Source organism: Hibiscus syriacus, unplaced genomic scaffold (genome assembly GCF_006381635.1).
Source record: "Hibiscus syriacus cultivar Baekdansim isolate YM2019G1 unplaced genomic scaffold, ASM638163v2 tig00002237_pilon, whole genome shotgun sequence".
NCBI classification, from domain to species: Eukaryota; Viridiplantae; Streptophyta; class Magnoliopsida; order Malvales; family Malvaceae; genus Hibiscus; species Hibiscus syriacus.
Genome location: NW_024061918.1, coordinates 17,201,799 through 17,206,920, shown reverse-complemented (window position 1 = coordinate 17,206,920; position 5,122 = coordinate 17,201,799). Strand labels below are relative to the sequence as shown.

The window sequence follows — 5,122 nt, the reverse complement described above, 5'->3', positions numbered from 1 at the left end:
ATTACATTAATTTAACATATGAGTTATAATTTTTAAATATATATATATATATAACAATAAAATTGATAAGAAATTTCATAACATAATTTTATTTTAGTTTATAATTAAATATAATGTTATTGAATATTGGACATCAATTAAATTTTTAAAAAAAACACAAAAATATTGTTATAAGCAAGAGCACATAACACTGCTATTAAAATAAATAAATGTTTAATGTTAATTGAAGCCTTCAACCTTTTGAGGAAAAAATAATTAGTGTAGCCACAAAGGTTTTATGCATTGAAAAAAATAATAATCTAACCCTTTCAAGAACGAAATCAAACGTTGATTGTCACGGCGTTTATATGACAGTTCACAAACTTACATAACAATCTACAATATTGATGTGACAGTTTACGATATTGTTGTGACAGTAAATTGGACTTAATTGAATTTTTTGGATAAGTTTGATGACATAATTGATTTTTTAGAAAGGTTGAGGACTTATTTGTTTATAAAAATATAAAAAAAATTAAATTAAAAATATAAAAAATTATTAAGATATTCAAGACATTAAATATAAAAAGATTACAAAATTAAATTATTAAAAAAATTAATTTGACGACTATATTGAGTGTAAAAAAAGTTTAGAGACTATATTGACTCCTTTTACAAAAATTTGAGGGTTTCATATAACATTAAGTCAAAATACTATTGTTAAAATAATTTGAATTGGTGTAAATTAAGTTAAAAATTTAAATGTTATATATTTTTTATTTTTTTAAATTTCTAAAATATACTGAGAATATCTTTTTATATTCTCATATGTTTAATTATTTTTGTTTTTGTTTTTCAAAAATTATTTTAAAATTTTACAATAAAACACATTCTCTTCAATATTTTTTATTATTTAAAAAAAAATATCCTATACATTTTAAAATCAAACGGATCCTAAAATATGCATTGACCCATTTCTGTTTTCCCACTTCAAATGGTTACCTAACGCGATCCTATAGTTGATCAAATCCGAGGGTTCATTTCGCTAAAACCCTAAACCCTGCTGTGTTGAGGTCCCCTCGCTTTCTTAGATTTCCCAAGTTTTCCAGTTCTTCATCTCCTTCAGACGGTTTTCTTCCTAATGGCTTCCATTTGCAACAGATTCATCACTAGAGCATCACCCTTCACCAAATCTGCCGTCAGATTTAACGGTCCAAAATCCCCTTTCCCCGGATCCGCCGCCGCTTCCTCCACTCCGTACCTCTCCCTTCCCGTTCCATCTCTCCTATTGGCCGTTTCTCCTCTAGGTACACCAGTTCCCGTTTTGCTTTCGATTCTCTATATTATACTTAAACATTACCAGTTTTCTGTTACTTTCTTCTGCGTCTTCTTCTGAAGTTTAACTGTTGTTCCTTTTATGGTGGCAGGTGTCCATCGGAACTGGGATGTGCACAGTCACTGTTGCCTCTACACAGTACGGTGGCGACGGCAATGATGATGTCATGCCTGAGCACAACATCGAGGAGTTGCCGATCTCAGGGTACACTCTGCTGCACCTCTCCCGGCCTCTAGTACTGTTTTATCTGTTTTCTTATAGCGAGTAGTTTTTTTTATTATTAATGTGATATTATATATCTGTGCTTTTAATTGAATTTTCTGTTTAAATAGATGGATTCTTTGCCCAATTTTTTCTATTTCGGTTATAAAGAAGTTAACTATTTTTCTTTTTATTCATTTCCCCCTGTTTTGGCTTCGTAAATGCTATCTGTGTTACAATTGTCATAGAAAGCTTTAAGGTTAATTACAGGATCATATTGATCAAAATGAGCTGATAGCTTACTAACAATTTGGTGAATGCCGTATTTATTTTCTAATTCTTCAAATTGTCATATTTTTGGAAATGCATTCCTTGTAGAAGTAAAAAGCATGTTGCAAAATCTCTATTCCTCTCTTCCTCGTTGAGATGATTATTTGCAGTAGACTGTCGATCATGCAATCGTCAGAAACCAAGGAATATTACGATTTTTTTCTAGAAAGAGAGTTATGGAAAAGATGCATAACTTTATCTTTATAGCTGTTCATAGAATTACTTGTTCAGTCATAGTGGGAGTTTTTCTTCAAGGGTGCTTGACAAAAACCCACATTGAATTGGACAGGTATTTCGCAGACCCTTAAAAACGTTTTTTTTAATAAAAAATCAGGCTTATGAGTCAAGAAGACAACCACAACCACTATATAGGAACATGTTTAAGGTACAAGCTTTCATGAATTGAACGGTCTGGTTCCAGATTATATTTTGACGCTACCTGAATATCATATCACTAATAGTTTCCATCTGATTCTTATAATAGTTAAAATTGATGTTTCATTGAATTCGGTTGGGTTTAAAGTTGAAGGAGTCTGTTCCAGTTGTAGATAACATAGCTAATTAGGAAGTAAAATTCAAAACATTTTGTGCTCAAAACTCGTGGAAGCCATCGAATCGTTGAGCTTGCCTTCTCTGAGTGAAACAAATTAGGGTCTTGGAAATGAGGCTGGCGCTTTCATAATGTATCGTAAAGATATCTGACCTGAATATTTGATTCCTGCAGGCATATAAGTTGAATAAGAGAAATAAAATGGGAATTTACTGTGACAGACTTATCCTCATTCTCAAGTCTGATATGAAACCATGAGTGCTTTTTTAGTGATCATAGTATTCAATTTTGTCAGGATAGAGCCTTAGTTTTATGGTTCTTTTTTTATAAGGCTTAGTGTAAAAATAAGTGCCCAAACTATACTCAAAGTCAACTAAAGAATTTTCGTTAAAAACAGGAGCCTAACGTTTTCTCCGTTTCACTTTTAGGTTTCTACCGTTTAAAAAAACCCGTTAAGTGACACGTGTCACGTTCAAAATGTTAAAAATGTTTTTAAATAATATTTTATTTTAAAAAAAATAAAAAATATAAACATGACACGTGTCAGTTAACGGTTTGTTAATGGTAGGTACATAAAAATGTGACAGAGAAAGCGTCAGACACCTATTTTTTTTAAAAATAAAATATTATGTAAAAACATTTAAAAAAAATATGAACATGATACGTGTCACTTAACGGTAGGCAACTAAAAATGTGACAGAGAACGTTAGACACCTATTTTTAACAAAATATTCTTTAGGCACCAAAAGTTAACTTTGGGTATAGTTTGGGCACTTATTTTTGCATGAACCTTTTTATAATATAAATCAGAGCTGCTTTTGTACTCTTTCCCATTTTTGGCAAAGAAAAGCCTCTAATAGATGTAACATGTTGCTCTCTGTTTTCCTTTTGAGATTGGAACCCTTCATCTTGCTCCTGCATTTGTGCGGTGTCTCGACTGTTTCTTCCCGCCTGTGGTAATTAGACTTTGCTTATGCTATAGACAAAAAAAAAATGACATTAAGATTTACATGTTGAATCTGCTGCTCCACTGTCTTCTCCCACCCAGCTTTTTGATGTGATCCTAGAACTGCTTCATTCTTTGCCAACTTCTTTCCCCTATCTGCTTAAACATCAGGGTGGATCGTTAACCTATCCTTAAGTGTAGCAGACGTGTTTAGATCGAGTGGTACATTCTAAATATATGGGTCAGAAATCAGGATAGGGTTAAATCATCTTTGTGGAATCCACATATTTCGGCTTAGATTTATGCACTTGAAAGAGATCCATTTATAAGTGATGTAGATCCAATGGTAACATAATTGCTCCTTTTCCCAGATGGAATTGATGGTACGTGACACATGTTGCTATTTTCGGTGGTGGACCTGCCGTCTAATCTTCATTTGAGTTTTATACACCGAACACCAATGAAACTATTTTAGATGATCTATTTATTAGAACTTTTCAAGTGTTTGTACAAACCTTCTTGAAAATCTCCGAGCTGTTCTATTAATATAAGTTTGAAACCAAATTTCTTTGATGGCATTCATACGCGACCTAATTTGTTGAGATTGGGCTGCTGCAAATGTTTGTTGATTGAGGTTAAGAGCAATTATTGTTGTTGTTATTATTATTATCACTGCTTTATTTTTCACGCTGTAGGACGATTTATGCTAATAACTATCTGATCTGAGTGCGTTCTGTGTTGCCATAGAGTTCGGTCAATCGGTTCCGAGGTGACTTGTTAAAGACTGTTCAAATGACGGAAGTATCCAACAAAGGCATGTAGATCGTTATTTGAAAACAAATGGTCATTTTTCTAACAGCAGTAAAGCTGATTTTGATTCTTACGAGTTGTGAGATTGTTTGTTCAAAAGTCTGAAATAAGTATGCTGTTGTGTTTTACGTTGATCATATATGATCTCAATAGACTTAACCGTCATGACCTTCCGATTTACTTGCTTCTTCCTGTGATTCTTTCCCCTGTTTGCTGATGTGTTTGTTAAAGTATGAATGTAACTAAGTATTGAATGAACAAAGTGAAAATAATATGCATTCTTTCATAATAGAAAAAGCTCTACTATTACAGTAAATACACACTGCCTTTATACACAAGGAGAAGAAATATAAAATGGAGGGAAAGGATGTTTGAGATAAGAGAGAGAGTTTGTTAGATCTAACAGCTCTAACCACCTCACACTCTTCACACATGCACACACGTACATGTATGAAATACATGCATACATCATACACTAACATTCCCCTTACTAATCCAATCTTCACTTTGCCAACTCCCTTACTGCATAGACACTAACATTTCCCTTACTGCTTCAAACTTCATGCTTTTAAACCTCCACATTGTAGCTGAACAATCAACGGTTTCTGCCTATGTTTCACAAACAACGGTGCTGACAATGGTTTAGTTAGAATGTCAGCAACATGTTCATATGCAGGGACCTCAAGAACCTGTAGCTTCCTTGCTGCAATCATTTCGCGAACAAAGAAAAGATCAAGTTCTACATGTTTGAATTTTGAGTGTAAAATCGGATTGGCACAAACAGCAACAGCACTTGAGTTGTCACACCATAACGTAGGTTTCCCATGAGTAACAATGTGCAGTTCACTCAACAAGGATTCAAGCCACACCATTTCAGCAGCTGCACATGTAACACTTCTATATTCTGCTTCAGCTGTTGAACGAGCTACAACTTGTTTTCTTGAACTCCATGCAACTAGATTTCCCCTAA

The 5,122-nt window shown here is 33.3% G+C and overlaps 1 long non-coding RNA gene and 1 pseudogene across 1 annotated transcript; both read left to right on the top strand.

Annotated features, from left to right (window-relative positions):
- Positions 1–969: 969 nt before the first annotated feature.
- LOC120139786 lies at positions 970–1,551 on the top strand (annotated as a pseudogene).
- Positions 1,552–2,388: 837 nt separating this feature from the next.
- Positions 2,389–4,344, top strand: LOC120139797. The gene is made up of 2 exons (XR_005517670.1): positions 2,389–2,635; positions 3,714–4,344. It is a non-coding gene; the product is annotated as an uncharacterized LOC120139797 (long non-coding RNA).
- Positions 4,345–5,122: the final 778 nt, after the last annotated feature.